The 23465-nt window shown below is 40.1% G+C and overlaps 1 non-coding gene across 1 annotated transcript; it reads left to right on the top strand.

Moving 5' to 3' along the window:
- The first annotated feature begins 384 nt into the window (after window positions 1-384).
- On the top strand, window positions 385-551 carry LOC126949573 (U1 spliceosomal RNA). The gene has a single exon (XR_007723847.1). It is a non-coding gene; the product is annotated as a U1 spliceosomal RNA (small nuclear RNA).
- Window positions 552-23465: the final 22914 nt, after the last annotated feature.

Below are 23465 nucleotides of genomic sequence, written 5' to 3'. Positions count from 1 at the left end.
AAGGCCACATAGTGTTTGCCTTCCTCTGGACAATTTCTTTTTTGTTTTGGGCCATGAAACAATTCATAGATTCACACAATTGCAAAAAGTTCTTATGCATAGTGGGAATAATTATTATGTGGCTTATGCAATTAGGAGCTTTAGAAAGAGTAAAGTCATGCTGATATAATAGGATAAGTATTTATTTGATATTAAGTTCAATTGATAGTATATTTTCTTTCAATTTTTATTTTTTTCTTTCTTTCTTTCTTTCTTTCTTTCTTTCTTTCTTTCTTTCTTTCTTTCTTTCTTTCTTTCTTTCTTTCTTTCTTTCTTTCTTATTTGGCTATTGTTTCTAGGCTCTATAATGACTTAGGCAAGTTTTTAATTAAAATGTTGATTATTATACTTATCTGGAAATGGAGATACCATAATCATGAAGGTGGTTTTTCCAGGGTGAGGCTTATCCATTGAACTCTGAGTGTGCTGACCCCTGTGATTTCCCCAAATGTGGGAAACTCTAATGCACAATTTGTGGTGGTGGTGGAGGACTGTGTTCCTACTCTCCCCGGTTTTATTTTTTTCAATATTAAAATTCAATTTAAAACATAAAAAAAATGTTGATTATTATAAATGGGATATGAGACGTTTAAAACATCACTTTTGTACTTACATAGCTATATTAAACAATAACTTGTGTAAGAAACTAGCCCATGCAAAAAAGAATAGACAACTACATCATAAAATTAACGTTTTTATTTAGGCAAGAAGAAATTGTACCATTTGAATTTTGTCTAATATTGATGAAAATATCACTGAGAAATCTCAATACCGTAAGTTTTAACTCATTTGATCAATTGAAATGGAACCAAAAACAAACAAAACAATCAATAAAATATCATGGGAAATAAGTTAGTATGTAATTTAAAATTTACATTGCTAATACAATGGTAGCAGTATCAGATCATCACTTGACTTTTTTTCTACTTTCAAAGAGTATAAAAATAAAATCTTCGTAATTTAAAGACCTCATGAATATTTCACAAATCAGATGTAGGTTATTATGATAATGAGCAAGAAAAGAAGATTTGCTCATATTTATTATTTTTGATGAAATAAAATTATGCCTTTTACTTTCTGCTTTTGTTTCAGACATCTCCAAACAACTATAATACTATTAGCGCCTATACCAATTTTTTCAGTAATATAGTAAACACTAAAAAGAACTAATGCAGTCAATGAACTAATTTTATTTAACAATGGTAGCAAGAGAAACCTTTTATGCAACTTTAACAACTGTTTGCTCTTAATCTCTTTTCTGTTTATATCATGCTTCTAAGAAAATAATATATGACATAAGATATACCAAAATATTTTTAATCTAGAAGGAAGAGTTTCACACAAAACATGCCACAACCTCCCAATAAAGTACAAGATATAAAGTCAATTTTTATATAAATCCATGGGGTGTTTTAACTTATGGTTGATGGTGAGCGCAATCTCTACTCAAATATTATTGAGAATATTTGAAAAGAAAATCCAATAAGGCTATAGTAAATTCCAGCTAAAAAGCATGTTTAAAAACGCATGCTATGAAACAGCATTACCATTTTATTTTATGTATACCTCCAGCAGCTCCTTTAATATTGTTTTGCTAAATATAATGTACATAACTATCAGCAGACACAGTGTCTCTTATAACCTTCAGTCACATTTGCCTAAACATTTAAATTCCATTTAAGAAATGTGTATCAAGTGCTTACTCTACCATGCACTTTTCTAAGTGTTTGATATAAATCAGTGAGTGAAACAAACAAACTCTTTGGCTTATAATCTTGCATTCCAAATATAACTTTAAAATTTCCACCTAGAATTTTTTCACCTCCAATTCATTCTTATTAAAAATCAAAACAGTCGTCTTTAGTAAAGGTGTTACTCTTCTTGCCTTCTCAGTTTTGCAAAGAGTACTGAGATTTTCAGTACTGAGAAATTCAGCTATTCAAATTTCTAATCTTTTTTACATTTTCTTTTGAAATTGGTTTATAATTCTGTTAAAATATCATTTTTCATCATTATTGTTTTTATAATTATATTTCATCATTATTTTCACATCCATTTTAGTAAAATGAATTTCCCTTTTCCTCTAATTTACTCAATTGTTATTTCAGCCATTAATTTATTTAATGACCATTTGTTAAACATCTGTATTCTGTGTGACATATTAGGACTGAACTATTACAATAGTTTCCTAATGGCTCTCCTTATCTCTTTTCGTTTCCAATGAATTCCACAAGTTATTGCCAGTAATTTTTTGAAACTAATAATAGTTTTATTAATGTTAACTTCCCTTCCATCAACTATCAATGACACCCATGTGCCAGCAGGGTAAAGTTCGTAGCTATTAATTGATCTTCACATTTTCTTGTCCCAATGCCTGTTTTAACTTTATAACTCTCTTCACTTACAGGAAATTTTGTCACAGTAGAATGATCTATTCAGTCCTCAAATGTGCCTTTCCAGCTTTGTCTTTTCCATGTATTTTTTTTTTCTAATGCAAAAGTACTCTTCCCACTCCTCTTTCTATAAAAAGCTTGTAATTCGCTCAAATTCAAGCTTAAAACCTACTTCCTTCATGAAGTCTTTTCTAACCACTTGAACAGTCTGAACTGTTCTATCCCATTTCAGTGTCACTTAACATCTTATTTTATACTTAATTTCATATGGCTTGCATTTCTATCTATTTATATGTATTGCTATTAATTTAAACTTTATCTTACTCCTAAATAAGGTTTATCTACAAGGTTATGTGTAAACCACAGACAAAGTGACAAAAATTATTAAGTGAGAAATTTGGCATCTTACGTAAATAAATTTTGAAAAAAGGAAATAAGGATAAAAAAATTTTTAGGACAAGAAAATGTCACATGCTTTCATAAACTTGACTGTAAAATTCAAGGAACTCAGACAAAGAGTTTCATGATTGGGAATTTGATAGCAATGTATTAATATAACTAAAATATCACCCAGAATTACCACTCTATTATTGAAATCAAGGAAAAAAAGATTCTTATGCATCCTCATAGAAAGTGCAGTGTATAATTATTGAATAACATTGTCAATCATAAAATACAGAAATTCGTTGCTAAGATTTTTTAATATTAATTTTTCAAACTAGGATAATTAAACCTGGTCAAAATGTATCTCTGTAAATAATATTGCAGTGTGATTATCTTAGTCTTTTCTGTGCTGCTTTAAAAGAATACCTGAGACTGGGTAATTTATAATAAACAGAAATGTATTTATTAGGATTCTGGAGGCTGGGAAGCCCAAGATCAAAAGACTGGCACCTATGAGGGCTTGCTGCATCATCTCATGAGAGAAGGCAAAAGGGCAAGAAAGGGCAAGATATCAAAATCACAACCTCAAGCCCTTTTATAATCAGCATTAATTCATTTGTAAGGGTGGCCATCATGACCTAAACACCACTTAGTAGCCCCCACTCCCCAACATTATCACACTGGGGATTGAGTTTCCAATACATGCTTTTTGGGAGACACATTCAAACCATAACTGGCTTTAAACTCAATCTGTTTCATAAATGCAGCTGTTACATAGCATGGATAACACTAATAAAAACGTTAGTATTATCCAAAGAAGATAAAATATATATCCTTCAAAATTATATTATGTAATAAATTTTAATAGCTATTTGAGATCAATTTATGACCTACATGCTGTCAGTGGAATTTCAACATACGAAAAATGTGACTGATCTTTAATTTTAAGAAAGGAATTCTTAATTGCAGAGGAAATTGTGTGAATAAATGCTGTTTTAGAATATCTGGATTTAAAAAAATAAAAAATAATACAAAATAAAATTTAAATTTAATTTAACATTATATGGAAAGTTATAATTTTTTGAATGATGTTTAAGTGACATAATAACAGCAACAACGGTATATTGGATCTAAAAGACGAAGCAAAAACTATCAGAGCATAAAAAACTGAAATTGAAAAAAGGAGATAAGACATGTAAATACAATATGTTTTGTATTTTTTATGTATTTGAGAAATATGGTAGCTATTAGCACTTTCGTTGTTTAAATGACTAATAATAATAGGAAAATCTAAAACCAATTATTTATCTCCAATTGCAGAGTTGAGTAAAAAGATAAAATTAAAACAAGGTGACTTGTAGAAAAAGATAGAAATTTAAAAATAAAAATGGAAAGATATTTTTTAAAAAATCAAAACACAGAACAAGTAAAGCAAGCTAAGAGATACAAGGTTCAATAAATAAGTATGTCTACTAAAATAAAGTCATTTGAAATATACCTTTAAAATGTATGACACTATTAAAGATTTACCTAAAATAAAATATTTTTTAAAAGTTTAGTGTAAATGCAGTTCAAACACACAATAAAGAAATTCAGAAAAAATAAAATCCTGGGTCAAGATATTAATATCATACAAATTTAGAATTCATGATAAAAAGCATCAAATTGAACAAAAGAAGTAATTTTTTAGTTGTGGAAGGGAATAAAAATATATAAATACAGCAAATGTATGTGGCAAAGAGGCAATATATGAAGATAACAATGAAAATCTAAGGCCAAATTGAAAACAAAATCATAATAAATGATCATCATACTACTGACATTTTTTACATCAAGTAGAGAAAACTAGACAAACTTTTTTTTTTTTTTTTTTTTTTTTTTTTTTTTGATGAGTCTCACTCTGTCGCCCAGGCTAGAGTGCAATGGCGCGATCTTGGCTCACTGCAACCTCTGCCTCCTGGATTCAAGCCATTCTCCTGCCTCAGCCTCCCCAGTAAGTGGAACTATAGGCATGTGCCACTTTGCCGGGTTAATTTTTTATATTTGTAGTAGAGACGGGGCTTCACCATGTTAGCCAGAATGGTCTGGATCTCCTGACTTCATGATCCACCTGCCTTAGTCTCCCAAAGTGCTGGGATTACAGGCGTGAGCCACCGCTCCCAGTCGACAATCTTAATGATACATACACAAGCATATCTTCCAAAGCAAAGTCAGGAATAGGATGCATATTTAAGATAGACTAAGGCGTCTGTTCTATATATTATTAAACAATTTACAAGTAATTAACATAAAGTTAATTTTTGTTCTAAGTTAAACCAGTATGTTCCTCTGCCAAAAGGGAAATGTGAAAAGGATCTGTCAAACTTTCCATACTGAAATCACCTCATCAAAATTGCATGCACCTAGAGATGTTCAAGGTGAGCCTCATGTTTTGCCTATTTGTTAGCAATTTGTTTTTTGGGGTTTTTTTTCACCTGAATTTGTATCTGACTTTTCAAATCTTTGAGATTGAGCATCTTCACCAGGATATGTTTGGTAGGAGATTAATTATTTTGCCTCTTTAGGTTGATCTGTGATCCATAGATTTAATTTTCCTACATTTTAGTGAAACATTCTTTCATATCTTCAAATGCTTTTTCTGATGTTCTTGTTAGTGCATTTCTTCAAACACACCTGTCTAATCACCAATCTAATGGGTCAGCCACATCTATTCTTCATGTACATTATTTTTTATTAATTTACTTCTTGATACAGTGTATTTAATTCCAGCTGCTTTTCATCATTTATTATGAGTTTTACTCCCAGTAGTATTAATATAGTCCTATATTGATTAACAGCAGGGTTATATTCTGCAAAATGCATCATCATTAGGAAATTTTGTTGTGCAAACGTGATAGAGTGTACTTACTCTAACCTAGCTGGTATGGCCTACTACACACCTAGGTTATACAGTATAGCCTGTTGCTCTAGCCTACAAATCTATAAAGCATGTTACTGTACTGAAAACTGGAGGCAACTGTAGCAAAATGGTGTTTGTGTGTCCAAACATATTTCAACATAAAAATGTACAGTAAAAATATGGTATAAAAGATTTAAAAAGTACACCTGTATAGGACACTCACCATTAATTGACCTTGTGTGGGACTGGAAATTGCTCTAGGTGAGTCACTGAGTGAATGGTGAGTGAATATTAAAGCCTACGATATTGATAATAGTGTATGATATTAATGTACACTATTCTAGACTTTATAAACACTGTACACTTAGGCTATGCTGAATTCATTAAAAATTATTTTTCTTTCTTTAATAATAAATTAATCTTAGCTTACTATGACTTTTTTAGTTTATAAATTTTTAAGTTTTTAAACTTTTTGAATATTTTGTGATAACAGCTTAAAATGCAAGCGCATTATACAGCTAAATAAAATGTTTTCTTTTTCTTTTTAAACTGTTTTTTTTTTGTTGTTGTTGTTAAAACTAACACACTAACACACATATTAGCCTATGCCTGCCCAGGGCTAGTATCATGAAAATAACTTGTCCGCCACATGTTGCCTGGCTGGAAGGCCTTCAGGGCGAAAACATGCATGGAGTTGTCTTTTTTTTTTTTTTTAATTGTGACAGAGTCTTGCTCTGTGGCCCAAGCTGGAGTGCAGTGGCGCGATCTCGGCTCACTGCAAGCTCCGCCTCCCGGGTTCAAGCCGTTCTCCTGCCTCAGCCTCCCGAGTAGCTGGGACTACAGGCGCCTACCACCACGCCCAGCTAATTTTTGTATTTTTAATAGAAACAGGGTTTCACCGTGTTAGCCAGGATGGTCTTGATCTACTGACCTTGTGATCTGCCCACCTCTGCCTCCCAAAGTGCTAGGATTACAGGCGTGAGCCACTGCGCCTGGCCAGAGCTGTCATCTGTTATATTAACAATGGTTTCTTTTGGAGTATCTCCTAAAGGACCTGCCTGAAGATGTTTTACTTAACTTGTTTTTTAGTAGGTAGAAAGAATACCCTCTAAAATAATGATTAAAAAGTATAGTATAGTAAATACAAAAACTAGCAACATAGTTGTTTATTATCAATATCAAGTATTATGTACTATACATAATTGTATTTGCTACATTGTTGTATGACTGTCAGTGCAGTAGGTTTGTTTAGACCATCATCACCACAAACAAATGATGAATGCATTGTGCTGTTGTTACAGCTAGTCAGATGAGCAGGGCAGGAGAGGGCTAACCCCACACGCTGGGAATGTGAGGCAACCATCAGGTGATGGTCCGGCAGTTATCATACTGGCTTTCTAAAATAATAATTGGCCACAGCTTGTGCCAGAGAGAGGCAATTTCCCAATACATAAAAGCACTTGAAATTGGTAATAGACAGCTTCCAATGCCATCTCAGGAAATGAGCAAGTTGGCTCGAGCATGCACATTGAGAGGCAAAGTGGCAGAGCATGACTTGCCAGGGGCACTCCACCGGAAAAGGGGAAGAAAGCCTCAGGTGAGCATGTGTACAGCTCCAGTAAACACACTGTGCATGCTCACCTACCAAGTGTCAGCAGGCCACCGCACATGTGGGCTGCTCACCCTAAGGGAAGAATCAAGGGAAAGGGATGAAAGACTCCAGAAGTATGCCAACATATAAAAACCAAAGTCAAAAGCTCAAGTGCAGGGCGGGGCGCAGTGGCTCACGCCTGTAATCCCAGCAGTTTGGGAGGCTGAGTCGGGTGGATTACGAGGTCAGGAAATCGAGACCATCCTGGCCAACATGGTGAAAACCCGTCTCTACTAAAAATACAAAAAGTTAGCCGGGCATGGTGGCGGGCACCTGTAGTCCCAGCTACTCTGGAGGTGTTATGCCTAGACTGTTTGTTCCGTAAAGAAGACCACCAGAGTCTAGAGTCAAAGCCAAGCAGCAAGGATCTTTTACTGCAAGTTCGAACTTGGTCCCTCCATTCCACAGCATACAAGAGGGCCCCGAACAATGCGAGTGCTTGCCTTTTATAGCCCGAGGTAAATAGGATAGTAAAGTTACAGAGGAACAAGGGAATTCTTTTGGTTACAGCATTACAATTGGTTTACATTTTAAGTTATACATTTAGTAGATTTTTTATTGGTTCCCGCGCTTTCAGTAAAACCTCAAACGGCTGTGTCCTTATCGAGGATTTTCCAGGTGGTGTTTGTACTGGGCTCAGGAAATTGAGAGATATATGGTGGGATGTGTTTGTACTGGGCTCAGGAAGTTGAGAGATATATGGTGTTTGTACTGGGCTCAGGAAATTGAGAGATATATGGTGGGATGTGTTTGTACTGGGCCTGTTTGTGTTGAGCCCGGGGCTGAGGAATGTGCCTGATTTCTTTCATTCCCCCCTTTTCTTAGGTACCTCTAGAGCCAATCTTGGGTCTTATATGTCTGACTCTGTTTCAGCGTTTACAGGTTGGTATTGGGCTCTGAGGACTATGAGCTGTACGATGTCAAACCTTTCTTTGACAAACTGTAGAATTCTGTTAACAATACAAGGTCCTACGGTAAATAGAAATAGTAGACTCAGCAGGGGTCTAAGGAAGGGGGCTAACAGGGAAAACACAGAGGAATTCTACTATTGGTCTGCAGCTGAAGCAAACTGCCGTGTTTTTACTTCTGTGCTTAACTTGCGTAACTGTTGGACCCGGTCCTCTACAAGCCCTGATTCATTTATGTAGGAAACAACAGTCTTCTTTTAGAAACATACATGTACTACCTTTTTCAGCAGTGAGTAGGTCTAGGGCCCTCCGGTTCTGCAAGGTTACCTGAGCTAGGGACGTGAGCTGTCGCTGAAGGGAGGCAAGGGACTCAGCCGACTCCTTCATAGCAACCGCAAATTGTTGGTATAACTTGTTGCTTTCTATGAGGGTGTGACCTAGGGCTCCTCCTGCCAGTCCGGCCGCAATGAGGGATGAGGTGAGGGAGATGCCCGCAATGAGGGGGAGAAATATGGCTCGTGCAGGTCTCGGTCTAAGGACTGGGTGAATAGCAATACTAGTCCAGTTACCGGTGTACCTTAGGAACTCGCCGGCAGTTAGTAGAGTCAACTGGGGAACTAATGTGACAGGAAGACACAGTAGGTTGGTAACAGAGGGACCAGATAGGTTCTTAGATAATGTTCCATTACACCAGAAGAATATGCCTGGTGGAGCCCTTAGGGTGGTACTAGGGGGCGTTGCAGTGATGTTGCAGAGGCTGGAATTAGTTCCTGAGAAACAGTAGGGAAACTTCTCCTGACTGGGGTTTAGGTATAGTGGCACGTTAGGGATAGGGGCATATGAGAGTTTTCGGAGGTTGTTAGCTTGGGCAGAGGTAGAGGATCCTTATGGCAGAGGGACAGCAGTTAGTGGTGGACACCTTAGAGTGGCACACAGAAAGCAGCCAGACAAGCTGTGAAGTCTTGTAAGGTTAGCAAGTTCTAGTCCTTCTTGTAATAATTTTAACCAGGAGAAAGGATGTAAGTCTTGTGTTAGCCTGTTTTCTTGTCGTTGGATATTCCTATGGACCAGGGGCCGTACTTGAACTAGACCCCGCCACAGATAGAGGTGACTGCTAGGCCATGTGGAGGCGGAGGAGTAATATACAGCCCCATGTTGAGGCGTGGTCCAGCGGGAGTTCTAGGGGTCTCTGACTATCTATGTATATGAAAAGTCCTCGTCCTGTCTATGATGGAAGGGCCACCTAGGATCTAACTGTTCTTCTTTTCCTCAATAATGGAATCTATGGACGTTACAATAGTTATAAGGGCGGCCAGCATTTTGGTGCCACTAATAGTGTTTACAATTGTATTTAGTCTGATCATACTCAAAGCATATCATTGGTGCCATTGGTTTGGCTATTTGAAAACCAGTAAAATTTAGTAAAATTGGGCTATTGCACCTTGAGGAGGGGCAATCAGCACTGGCCAATAATTTCCCGGGCTTATGAGGTTGCCTAGGGTGGGTTTGGTTTTCATAAAGCCAGAATCTCCAGACAAAGAGATTAGGGGCTGGTTTTGTGTTTTCCCCAGCAGCTACTAGGGCGACTAACGTTAGGGTTAGACTACCTAACTGCATGTTTGCAGTGAGCTATGCTGCTGGCACAGGGTGAGTTTTAAGGGGTTGTTCTTAGCTCCGTCCACAGTCCACGTGGCTGGTGCTTCAGCCGCCACCGTGATTGGTCCTAGAAGGTCGGAGGTTGGGTCCACTGGCTTGACGTGGGTGTAGTGGATCCACGACGCGATGCCTTCTACCTTCAGGGCGGTGGGTGTGGTTAGGAGTACCTGGAGTGGTCCTTTCCACCTGGGTTCTAGGGTCTCTTGTCGGTGTCGCTTGACCAGGACCTAGTCTCCCGGCTGGTACGGATGGGGTGTCGGTGGGGGACCGGTCTCATATAGTTCTTTCAGCTTGGGCCAGATTTCTTGATGAATTTTCTGCAAGGCTTGTAGGGAAAATAAGAGTTCAGAGACATTTTCTGTTTCAGACTTGAGCAGATCATCTTTTAGGCTGGGAACCAGGGGTGGGGGTCTGCCATACATGATTTCATAAGGGGTAAGGCCTAGTCTGTAAGGGGTATTACGGGCCTGGAACAGAGCGTAGGGGAGAAGGACTACTTAATTAGCGCCAGTCTCCATAGTCAATTTAGTTAAGGTCTCTTTTAAGGTCCGATTCATCCTCTCTACCTGCCCTGAACTCTGGGGCCTGTAAGCCAATGTAGTTTCTAATTTGCCCTAAGGATGGAAGCCAGATCCTGAGTTACCTTAGCGATGAAGGCCGGCCTATTATCTGACCTTATCTGGACGGGGTAGCCATACCTGGGGAGGATATCTTCCAGAATTTTCTTTGCTACAACCTGAGCAGTTTCCTTTTTGGTTTGGAATGCTTCAGTCCACCTTGAAAAAGTATCTACAAAGACAAGTAAGTACCGATACCCGTATTTTCCTGGCTTTATCTCAGAAAATCTACTTCCCAGTAGATACCGGGCCTGGTTCCCCTGAACCTTGTTCCTGTTGCAGCCTGGGATTGGGGGTAGGCATTGTTAAGCTGGCAGACTTTGCAACTTGTCATGATGCTGCTGGCCGTCTCGGCTATATGTCTGATTTTGAGCTTGGAGCGTCTGATCAGGTCTATCATCCACCGGGCACCTAGGTGGGTGGTTCGGTGGATGTGTTCTAACACTTGTTGTCCTAATTTTTCTGGTAGGATGGTTTGGTCATTAGTATCAGTCCACCACCTATTCTGGATCTGTTTCGTGGGAAGTTTGTCGATCCACTGGAGATCTTGTTCTGAATAATCAGGGAGATATGGCAAGTCCCGGGGGCCCGGATCAGGGAGCTGGAGTGCAAGGAGTTGCCTGGGAGCCTTTGCCACACTCCTTGCAGTTTGGTCTGCCAGAAAGTTGCCTTGAGCAATTGGAGTGGTTGGTTTCTGATGCCCTGGGCAATGTACAATAGCCAATTTTTCTGGTCTCCATAGGGCTGTTAACAGGGCTAGGATCTCTTGCTTGTTTTTTATCTCTTTTCCTTCAGCTGTTAGTAACCTTCGCTCCCTGTAAATGGCCCCATGTATGTGCGCCGTAGCAAAAGCATATCGGCTGTCTGTGTATACTGTCAGTTTCTTCCCTGCCCCTAAGGTAAGAGCTTGGGTGAGTGCTATCAGTTCGGCCTTCTGGGCCGATGTTCCCGGGGGCAGGGGTTCCGCCTAGATTACCTCAGTATCTGAAGTCACTGCCGCTCCAGGGTACCTCTGGCCTTGGTGTACGAGGCTTCTCCTATCAGTGAACCAGACTAGGTCAGCGTCAGGAAGTGGGCGGTCCTGCAGGTCTTCTCGAACTCCGTGCACCTGAGCTAGTATCTCGGTGCAATCATGGAGTGGGGCGTCCAGGTCCGGGTTGAGCAGCAGTGAGGCAGGGTTTAAGGTTGTTGGGGGCAGGAAAGTTATCCTGAGGGGATTTAGTAGTAGCCCTTGGTAGTGGGTGAGCCGGGTGTTACTTATCCATCGATTAGGTGGCTGTTTGAGTACACCTTCGATGGCATGTGGGGTAACGACCTGTAATTCTTGACCTATGACAAGTTTATCAGCATCTTGTACCATCAGGGCTGTGACCGCAATCATTCAGAGACAAGGGGGCCATCCGGCAGCCACTGGGTCTAATTTCTTTGACAGGTAGGCAACCGGCCTCTGCCAGGGGCCTATGTTCTGAGTTATTACCGCCTTGGCGACACCTTTGTTCTCATCCACGTATAAGTGGAAGGGTTTGGTGACATCAGGTAGTCCCAGTGCAGGCACAGAGAGTAAGGCGGTTTTGATCTGTTGGAAAGCCGACTCGGCTTCCTCTGTCCAATTAAATGGCTGCTGCCCCCGTGTTGCCTGATATAAGGGTTTAGCCAGTTCTGCAAACCTAGGTATCCATAGTCTACAAAATCCTGCCAACCCCAGGAATTCTCTTACTTGTCGGGTGGATTGTGGCCTGGGGATCTGCAGAACAGTCTGCTTCCGGGCGTCTGTTAACCAGCGCTGCCCTCCTTTTAGCAGGTACCTTAGATATGTTACTTCTGATTTACAGATTTGAGCTTTCTTTGCCGAGGCTCAGTAGCCTAGATTCCCTAGAGCTTGTAAGAGACCCTTGGTCCTTTGAATACAAGCTTCTTGGGTTTCAGCAGCAATCAGGAGGTCATCAACATACTGTAGTAAGGTTATTTCAGGGTGTTTGCGTCGGTACTCACCCAGGTCTTCATGGAGGGCCTCATCGAACAGGGTAGGAGAGTTTTTGAATCTCTGCGGCAGTCTGGTCCATGTCAGTTGGCCACTTATGCCCCTCCCAGGGTCAGTCCACTCGAAGGCGAAGAGCTTTTGGCTCTGAGGGGCTAAAGGCAAACTGAAGAAAGCATCTTTCAAATCTAAAACAGTGTACCATTGATGTTTAGGGTTTAGGGTACTGAGGAGGGTGTACAAGTTAGGCACAGTTGGATGTATGTCCATAACCCTCTTATTGACTTCTCTCAAGTCTTGTACAGGTCTGTATTCTCCGCTATTAGGTTTTCGTACTGGCAACAATGGAGTATTCCAGGGCGAGTGACATGGGCGAAGGACCCCTTGGTCGAGGAGCCGGCGAATATGTGGTACAATCCTTTCTTTGGCCTCTAGGAGTATCGGGTATTGTTGTACCTGAACGGGGTCTGTCCTAGGCTTGAGTTCAACAAACAAGGCAGGACGGTGTTTTGCTAGTCCTAAGCCCCCCATTTCCACCCAAGCTCCTGGATATTGCTGGAGCCAAGTTGCTATGTCCTGGTCAGGGGCCGCTCGCTCCTGGTGGAGCCGGTACTCATCTTCTAGGGTTATAGTCAGGACAGACACGGGCTGATTTTGGGAGTTGGTCACGATGGGCCCCTCGGGGAGGAAATGGATCTGTGCTTCTATTTTAGTTAGCAGGTGTCTCCTTAATAGGGGACAGGGGCTCTCAGGGATGACCAGGAAAGAATGGGTTACATTCCTGGCTCTGAGGTTTACTGTTCTTTGTGTTGTCCAGGGGTATTTCTTAATTCCTGTGGCCCCTTGTACCCACGAGGACTTGGAGGATAATTTTCCATTAGCTTTAACTAGGACTGAGTGCTGTGCTCCCGTATCAACCAAGAACTGGACTGGGGACCCCTCCACTTGCAAAGTTACCCTAGGTTCGGGGAGGGGGTCCAAACCCCATCTTCCTTAGTCTTCGTCTTGAGTGACTAGTACGGGTGTAGACCTAGGGGGTCCCTGTCCTCGTTGTTTCTTTTTGGGGCAGTCTCTTACCAGTGGCCAGCCTCCTTACAGTAGGCACATTGGTCTTTGCTCAGATTATCATGCCTGGGGGACCACCTAGGTTGGGTGTTCTCTGGCTGTAGATGCTCTTTCTGTACTACTGCTGCCAGGACCTTGGTCATTTTTTCAGTGGCCTTAAATTGCTTTTCCTCTAGAGTATCTCTGTTATTGTAAACCCGCTGGGCTATCTGTAGGAGGTCCTGAATCTGTTTTCCCTCTAAATCTTCTAATTTTTGGAGTTTCCTTTTAACGTCTGGGGCTACCTGATTTACAAAAGACATTACGACAGCTGCCTGACTTCCTGGAGCCTCTGGGTCTATGGGGGTGTACTGTCTAAAAGCTTCCATTAATCTTTCTAAGTAGGTAGCGGGGCTTTCTGTCTTTCCCTGCAGAACAGAGTATACTTTAGCCAAATTAGTGGGCTTGCGAGCAGCTGCCCGGAGACCCGCCATTAGAGTCTGGCGATAAAGGTGTAGCGTCCCCTACCTTCTGCCGTGTTGTAGTCCCACACCGGCCTGGTCAGAGGAAAAGTCGCATTTATGAGGTCGGGGTTGGCAGTCGGTTGACCGTCGTCCCCCGGGACCAGCTTTCTAGCTTCTACCTGTATTCTCTCTCGCTCCTCTGTTGTGAACAAGATTCAGAGGAGCTGCTGACAATCATCTCAAGTGGGCTGGTGGGTAAACATGACACTATCCAGTAAAGCCATTAAATCTCTGGGGTTGTCTGAGAACCGAGCACTCTGAGTCTTCCAGTTATACAGATCACTGGTGGAGAATGGCCAGTACTGGAGCCTGGGGATTCCCGTGTCATCTGGGGGTCCTATTTCCCGAAGGGGTAGAGCCACTGTGGAGTCAGGCGGCTGGGGGGGGGCTAGCCCGCAAAGTGCGTCCTCGCATCTGCCCCGCCGGCCTTTCAGAGTTACTTTTACTTTCAGCGAGTCCGGGTGCGCCAGCCGCCTCCCATCCGCCTGCTCCTTCCCGCGGCTCAGCCCGGGGTGCTGGGGCCTGGGGCCCGGAGGGGTACGGAGGGGGTTCTGTGGACAGTGGGTCCCCGCTATCAGGTAGAACAGGATGGGGGGGCAGTCGGTTGCTTGGATTTTAGCAGCCGTGCAACCAGTGCCTTACAGAGTTCAGGGGCTAATTGGAAAGGGGACAGCCAAGGAGGCAGGTTCTCAACAAGGTCCTGCCATATGAGGATATATGGGATTTGATCCAAGTGGCCTGCACGCCCAGGTAGGAAAATCTTGGACTTTACTCTAGTGATGACAGGAAGTCAGAACGTCCCTTCGGGTGGCCACCTCACATCAAAGGCAGGCCATTCAGAGCGGTATAGAGTAATTAGCTTTCCCTTCCTGATTTCCATACTAAGATCATGGCCCCTTGCTCTAACATCCTTGAAATTACTTGTAAGGAGAGATAGGGGAGTGCTCTGGGTATTACCTATCCTGTAATAATTTGTAGTCTCTTCCTGTAAAAGAATATGGGTTAGAATTCCTGTAAAGGGAATCTGGCGTATAAATAATATCTAGCCGCAAGCGCGCTCTGGAAGCCCGGGTCAGAATCAGTTCAGATAAAAATCTAGATCAGACGAGAGCCAGGGGACCTCTCCCACCGGTCTCCGCTGGCTGTCCTATAGCGCGTCCGCCAGGACTGCGTCAGCTTCAGTTTCAGACCTTGCGAGTCACAGATACAGGTTCAGAACAGACACAGACAGACAAACAGAGACGAGCCGGCTCACCTATCAGCAGATCGATCCTGGTAGATCCATTGACCAGGGGTCTGGTGGGCTTGGGGAATCCCGGACGAGCCCCCAGAGGTTATGCCTAGACAGTTTGTTCCTTAAAGAAGACCACCAGAGTCCAGAGTCAAAGCCAAGCAGCAAGGATCTTTTACTGCAAGTTCGAACTTGGTCCCTCCATTCCACAGCATACAAGAGGGCTCCAAACAATGCAAGTGCTTGCCTTTTATAGCCCGAGGTAAATAGGATAGTAAAGTTACAGAGGAACAAGGGAATTCTTTTGGTTACAGCATTACAATTGGTTTACATTTTAAGTTATACATTTAGTAGATTTTTTATTGGTTCCCGCGCTTTCAGTAAAACCTCAAACGGCTGTGTCCTTATCGAGGATTTTCCAGGTGGTGTTTGTACTGGGCTCAGGAAATTGAGAGATATATGGTAGGATGTGTTTGTACTGGGCTCAGGAAGTTGAGAGATATATGGTGTTTGTACTGGGCTCAGGAAATTGAGAGATATATGGTGGGATGTGTTTGTACTGGGCCTGTTTGTGTTGAGCCCGGGGCTGAGGAATGTGCCTGATTTCTTTCAGAGGCTGAGACAGGAGAATGGTGTGAACCCGGGAGGCGGAGCTTGCAGTGAGCCGAGATCCCGCCACTGCACTCCAGTCTGGGCCACAGAGCGAGACTCCATCTCAAAAAAAAAAAAAAGCTCAAATGCCATACTTGTCCTTCAAGTTGCCCACTTGAGCCCCTCCCAAGTGTACTTTATTTTTCTTTTCTTTCTTTCCTGCTCTAGAGTTTTTTAATAAACTTCCACTCCTGCTCTAAAACTTACCTCAATCTCTTTTTCTGACTTGTGCTGGTCTGTTGAAGTCCTTCTTCTGAGGAGGCAAGAAATGAGGTTGCTGCAGAACCATACAGATTTTCTGCCAGTTACTCATGTATTTGTCACCCCTAACACTACAATACCTTAAGGGCTATGAAGTGACTAGGTCATAGGAATTTTTCAGCTTCTTTATAATCTCATGAGACCACCATCATATATGCAGTCCATCACTGACTAGAATAATATTATGTAGCATATGACTATATTTTTTAAAGTGAATTCTGAAACTTTTCTAATTCTCCTTTTACCTCTTATTTCATAGGGTTCATTAAAAAGTTTTATGAAAATGCAATGATATGCAAATATCTTCATTTCCTACAGTGTCTCCTTCGAAAGTGTGTTTTCTGTCATTTGCATGCTACAAATAATAGCATAGTCTCACATATTTTTTCTCTTGCTCCTAACAGTATATGCAATTTTCACTAAAAAATAAATTCTCTTGGTTCCCTTCCCTGTTTACCTGGGCATGATTCGAGTCATCTCTGAACCACAGAGGAATGCTTGAGTGCTAAAGAGTTCTCAAGACCTATTCATCCATGCAATTGCTTGCAGCAAGTGTGAAAGGATTGAGATTTTCATAGTAGCAGATGGAAAATTATCTCTCTATGTACTTTATTTTTTCTGTGTTAAAACCTCTATATTATGGGACACCTCCATTAAAAATGGATATTCCATTTAATGTATGTGTGTAGGGAACTGGATTTTTTTAAATTTATGTTTCTTCATTGCTTTAAATGTGTCAACCTCTTTAGTGGGAGGTTGAGTGTGAAAATGCTTTACAATTCGTTAGATTTTTGTTTGGTTTCTCACATCTAAATAAAGTATGAAAAAGTAAGTTTGCAATATGACACCAATTTGGTTAATGAGAATAAAGTTGAAAAGCAATCAATTAAAAACAATTAGCATTAATCACAGAAATGCAACATTATAAAGCAATGGTAAGGGGCTGAATTTATAATAGGGTGCATCTGCAGCAAAATCAAACAGCTTTAAAATATGGAATTAAAGTGTATATGATCTTGTGCTTCATAATTATATATATATGGGAAATTTAAAATTAAAAAATATATATAAATAGGGAAAAAAGTCCTTGATATTGGTCTTGCTAGTGACATCTTAAATATCACACTAAAAGTTCAGGCTACAAAAATAATAAATGGGACTATATCAAAGTAAAACAGATAACAAAACAAAACAAAAAGCTTCTGAAGAGCAAAGAAACAATCATAACAAAAAAGTGAATCCATGGATTGGAAAAATATATTTGGAAACCATACATCTAATAAAAGATTAATAAGCAAAATTTATTTCAAAAAAATGCATCTGATAAGGGGTTAATATGCAAAATTTATACAAACACTTGTACAACTCAATAACAAGAACACATATGGCCTAATTGTAAAATGGGCAACTGTTGAGGGAAGTCAGGGACCCCGAACGGAGGGACCGGCTGAAGCTGCAGCAGAACATAAATTGTGACGATTTCATGGACACTAATTAGTTCCCCAAATTAATACTTTTATAATTTCTTATGCCTGTCTTTACTGCAATTTCTGAACATAAATTGTGAAGATTTCATGGACACTTATCACTTCCCCAGTCAATACTCTTGTGATTTCCTCTGCCTGTCTTTACTTTAATCTCTTAATTCCGTCATCTTCTTCATAAGCTGAGGAGGATATATGTCGCCTCAGGACCCTGTGATGGTTGCATTAACTGCACACATTGTTTGTAGAGCATATGTGTTTGAACAATATGAAATCTGGGCACCCTGAAAAAAGAACAAGATAACACCAATCTTCAGGGAATGAGGAAGATAAGACTTGGAGCCTGACTGCCCCAGGGAGCCAGGTGGAACAGAGTCATATTTCTCTTCTTTCAAACACAAATAGGAGAAATATCACTGACTTCTTTTTCTCAGCAAGGAACATCCCTGAGAAAGAGAATGCACCCTGAGGGTAGGTCTATGAATGACCCCCTTAAGGAGGCCGCCTTTTATGGTGGAAGCCAAAGGGATGAAATAAGCCCCGGTCTCCTGTAATGCTCCCAGGCTTATTAGGATGAGGAAATTCCGGCCTAATAAATTTTGGTCAGACAGGTTGTCTGCTCTCAAACCCTGTCTCCTGATAAGATGTTATCAATGACAATGGCTGCGGGAAACTTCATTAGCAATTTTAATTTTGCCCCATCCTGTGGTCCTGTGATCTCGCCCTGCCTCCACTTGCTTTGTGATACTTTATTACCTTGTGAAGCTTGTGATCTCTCTGACCCACACCCTATTCGTGCACTCCCTCCCCTTTTGAAAATTGCTGATAAAAACTTGCTGGTTTTACGGCTCGGGGAGCATCACGAAACCTGCCGACGTGTGGTGTCTTCCCCAGACACCCGGCTTTAAATTTCTCTCTCTTGTACTCTTTCCCTTTATTTCTCAAACCAGTCGAGACACATAGGAAATAGAAAAGAACTCACGTTAACCATCGGGAGTGGGTTCTCCCGATAGGCAACAGACCTAAACAAACACTTCTCCAAAGAAGAAATAAAAATGGCCACAGCTATATAAAAAAGGATCTCGACATCACTCATTATCAGGGAAATGCAAACCAAAGCCACTATGATAAATCAGCTTACACATGTTGCAATGGCAACGATGAAAACAAAAATATAACAAGTGTTGGTGAAGGTGTGAAGAAAAGAGAACCCTTGTACACTGTTGGTCTGACCATTTTGGAAAGCTTATGTGGAGGTTCCTGAATAAATTAAAAATATAATTACCATACGACCCAGCAATCTTTCTTCTGGGTATACGATAGCCCCTCTTTTTCATTGTTTCACTTTCTGTGGTTTCAGTTTCCTGTGATTAACTGGGGTCTAAAATTGTTAAATGGAATATTTGGGGAATAAACAATACACAAAGTTTAAAATTGTGCAATGTTCTGGCCGGGCGCTGTGGCTCACGTCTGTAATCCCAGCACTTTGGGAGTCTGAAGCGGGCGGATCACAAGGTCAGGAGATCCTGGCCAACATGATGAAACCCCGTCTCTACTAAATATACAAAAATAAGCCAGATGTGGTGGTGGGTGCTCATAGTCTCAGCTACTTGGGAGGCTGAGGCAGGAGAATCACCTGAACCCAGGAGGCAGAGGTTGCAGTGAGCTGGGATCGCACCACTGTACTCCAGCCTGGTGACAGAGGGAAACTCCATCTAAAAAAAAAAAAAATTGTGCACTGTTCTGAATAGCATGATATCATCCCATGCCATTCTGCTTTCAACCATCCAGGACATGAATTATCCCTTTATCTAGTAGATCCACACTGTATATGCTCCCTGCCTCTTAGTCATTTCATAGCTGTCTTGGTAATTAGATGAACTGCCACATTACGGCAGTGCTTGTGTTCAAGTAATTCTTATTTTATTTAGTAGTGGCCCCAGTGTGCAAGAGCGGTAATACTGGCAATTCAGACATGCCAAAGAGAAGCCATAATGAACTTCCTGTAAGTGAAAATGTGAAAATTCTCAACAATGAAAATAAATTTATATATATATATATATATATCTGCCACGTTTGCTAACATCTATGGTAAGAACAAGTCTTCTATCCTTGAAATTGTGAACAGTATATTGTTACAATTATTCTATTTTATTATTAGCTATTGTTTTTACTCTCTTACTGGGCCTAATTTATAAATTAAACTTTTATCATAGATATATGTATAGAAAAATCATAATACATATGGGTTATTACATATAATATATATATTATATGTAATATATATAATATGTTATTATATATAATAATGCATATGTAATACTGAACATATATATATATATGTATATATGGAGAACCTGGGAGGCAGAGGTTGCAGTGCAATGTGGAGGTTCCTAAATAAATTAAAAATATAATTACCATATGACCCAGAAATCTTTCTTCTGGGTGTACAGTAGTCCCCCCCTATATATATATGGGTTCAGTACTATTCATGGGTTCAGGCCTCTGGTGGGGTGTTGGTGTATAGCCTCTAAGAGTAAGGAGAGAATAGTATGTACTCAAAGGAAATAAAATCACCACCTTGTAAAGATGTCTGCATTTCCATATGTATTGCAGATACATTCATGATAGCCAAGGTATGAAAACAATCTAGGTATCTATTGATGAACAAATGGGTAAAGAAACTAGTATACATATAGAGTGGGAAATAAGTCAGCCATAAAAAAGAGGAGATCCTTCCTTTTGCTACATCATGGATGGACATAGAGGCCATAGACTAAGTGATGAAAGCCAGAAACAGATACATTTTTTAAAATTTCACGATATCACTTTTATGTGGAATCTAAAAAAAAAGTCAACTATACATGAATAGAGAATAAGAAAGTGGTTATCAGTGTCAAGATGTGGAGGAAGAGAAGGAATTGGGGAGATGTAGATCAGAAGATGCAAAATAGAAGACATGCAGGATGGACAAGTGTAATAAATAGTGTGCAACATGAAGGCTATGTTTAATAATAGTGTATTGTATTCAACATTTTCATTAAATTAGTATATTATAGCTGCTCTGCCTCAGAGGAAAAAAATGAGTGAACTATATGCGATGATATGTTAATTTGTTTCACTATAATAAACCATTTTATTATATATGTATCTCAAAGCATTGTGTTGCATAATAAAACTGGTAAAACTATATATACTTGGTCTTTATCCTCTTCCTTGGCAATCAGCTTTCACAATTTTGGGGGTCTCTGAAGTGATGTGTCTTTTTAATAAATGATGGCTTGGGGCTTCTGGATAAACTCAGGATGGAGGCTGGTTGCCAGAGAAACCAACCGTGTAATTAAGAGTTGGGGTTTTCAGTTCCACCCCTCAACCCCTGGGGAGAGGAGGATGTTGAAGGTTGACTTTGTCATCAATCTCAGCTTCTTACCCTGTGCTGTTTCTCTGGGCTAACAATCACTGCCTCCCTACCTACCAAATCAACCTTCCTAACCTAGCTCAGAATCATATCTTATGGCAATTCTACTCTGTCACTCCTGCCAGACAGCTGATTAACCAATCCCTCCTCTGTGGTGCCTTTGTATCTTGTACCTATTTCTATGATTGTACTTTCTACTCTATTACAATTATTTGTATTGTATGTTTTGAGGGCAGAGCCTTTGTCATATTTATCTCCGTTCTCTCTAACATGTAGCAGAATGCATGATAAATTATAAGTACTCAATAACTTGGTGAAATTTAATTACACTTTTTGTTAACTAGTAGTATATAAGGAGACAAAAGAGAAAAATTCTCCAATATACGTCAATGATAGGGTTTTTTGTTTGTTTGTTTTGACCATGCTATACATTAAGCTGAATAAAGCTAATACAAAAGCACTTTTTTTCATTGTTCTAAAAATACATTATTTTGTAGAAAGGAAATAAAAGGAACATGATTGTTTTAGTCTGTTGTCTGCTGTTATAACAGAATACCTGAGACAGGGTAATTTATAAACTACAGAAATTTATGGTTCTGGAGGCTGAGAAGTCCAAGAGTGTAACACTAGCATTGGGCCAGAGCCTTTCTGCTGAGTTATCCCATGCAGAAGGCAGAAGGGCAAGTGAGCACATGAGACAGAAAGAAAAAAAAGGGAATCAAAATATCATGGTAACTTACCCACTCCTGAGGTAACAATGTTAATTTATTTATGAGGACAGAGTGAATCAGCTTTTAAATACCTCAGAACTCTTAATACCACCCCAATGGCAATTAAATTTTAACAAGAGTGTTTTAGGGTACGTTATAATTATAGCAATGATCATTTGTTGAGACAACTGTGATTATAATACTATGTTTCAAGCATGGTGTGGGTGCCTGACATAGGCCGTTAATTTTCACTATAATCTTGCTGTGTAGAAGTTTGGATGGGTCTCAGTTTATAAAATGTGGAAACTGAGGATCAGAGATATATTTGTTCATGGTTACATTGAAGTGATCTAATCTGTCAATATTTGCCTTTTTTCCTGACCTCCTCAGACTCAAGCAATCCTCCCACCTCAGCCTTCTGAGTAGCTGGGACTACAAATACCCACCACCGCTTGACTAATTTTTGTATTTTTTTGTGAGATGTGGTTTTACCATGTTGCTCAGTGTGGTCTTGAACTCCTGAGCTTAGCAATCTGCTAGCCTCAGACTCCCAAAGTGCTGGTATTACAGGCGTGAGCCACCATACCCAGCTCCTGTGCCATAACTTTCGAAAATAAAGGTTTCTGTAAGCTGAGACGAGTTTAATCTGAAATATATATTTTTAAAAAGGGTATAATGAGGCCAGGCGAGGTGGCTCAAGCCTGTAATCCCAGCACTGTGGAGGCAGGGGCAGGCGGAACACGAGGTCAGGAATCGAGACCATCCTGGCTAAAAAGGTGAAACCCCGTCTCTACTAAAAATACAAAAAATTAGCCAGGCCTGGTGGCACTTGCCTGTGGTCCCAGCTACTGGGGAGGCTGAGGCAGGAGAATGGCATGAAGCCAGGAGGCGGAGCTTGCAGTGAGCCCAGATTGCACCACTGCACTCCAGCCTGGGAGACAGAGTCCGTCTCAAAAAAAAAAAGTATAATGAAATAATTATAATTTTGAAACATTCAAGCATTCAAATAAACTAATTTTAGCCTTTGCCTATATGTATTCTTTGATGAAAATAAGATCATATCATAATGTATTCTGTGGCTGTGTTTATCACCCAGTATTATATTGTGAATGTATTTCCATGCCAATAAGAATTCTACTTTTTCATTTTTAATGTCTGGTGGATCTTCATTTATTCAGTTTGTCTCCTACTGCTGAACATTAACTATTTTTTGAGAATTTGTTATTTACAACATCGTTATAACAACCTCTATAATTCTCTGTATACATCTTGTACAAATAATCACTCTATTGAGCTATGCTTCTAAAAGGAGAATTGTGGTTTTGTGTTTGCCCTAAGACATTTATATGCCTATATTATGTTTCTGAGGCTGCTATAGATTATAAATTCTTCAAGGAATGATGCTTTCTAGTTTCTTTCTATACCTTAGCTATGCATGGTATTTTGCCGTTATAATGATTACTATCTTAAATATCTTCTTTCCTAAATATTTAGCAGCTTAGGACAAAGTTATGGGGAGGAAAAAAAAAATAAAGATAATGGTTTTATTCCAAACATTATAAGATACTATTTTCTTTGTTTGGTCATAGGTCTGTTCATCTGGTCTTACTTGCTTTT

Source organism: Macaca thibetana, chromosome 2 (genome assembly GCF_024542745.1).
Source record: "Macaca thibetana thibetana isolate TM-01 chromosome 2, ASM2454274v1, whole genome shotgun sequence".
In the NCBI taxonomy this organism is placed as follows: Eukaryota; Metazoa; Chordata; class Mammalia; order Primates; family Cercopithecidae; genus Macaca; species Macaca thibetana.
Note: the sequence above shows the minus strand (reverse complement) of the source record. Positions and strands in the feature narration are given on the sequence as shown.